We start from the raw sequence: 290 nt of genomic DNA, 5'->3' as shown, positions 1-290 counted from the left end.
AAGATGATTTTCATCGAAAATTGAGGAGACTCTAGAGGTGCTAGAGAGGGGGAGACTCAAAATTGAAGTGTGAAACAAGTGTAGAGAGTCTAAATTGTGAGTAATTCTTTGAGAGATTGTAAGAGTGGAGGGAAAGTAAGAGATTTCTTCCTCCTTGCCACTTCGAAGAGGAATTCTATGTGCTATAAAGAAAGGAAGAGATTCAGAGGAACTTCAAGGAGTGTTCTTGGGGAGAAATTTAGAGATAAGTTATTTACTTGTTATAGTTTGTATGGCTTTGATTTTATGTA

The sequence above is a fragment of the Phalaenopsis equestris genome, unplaced genomic scaffold, assembly GCF_001263595.1.
Source record: "Phalaenopsis equestris unplaced genomic scaffold, ASM126359v1 Scaffold232186, whole genome shotgun sequence".
NCBI classification, from domain to species: Eukaryota; Viridiplantae; Streptophyta; class Magnoliopsida; order Asparagales; family Orchidaceae; genus Phalaenopsis; species Phalaenopsis equestris.
This window is presented reverse-complemented; position numbering follows the sequence as displayed.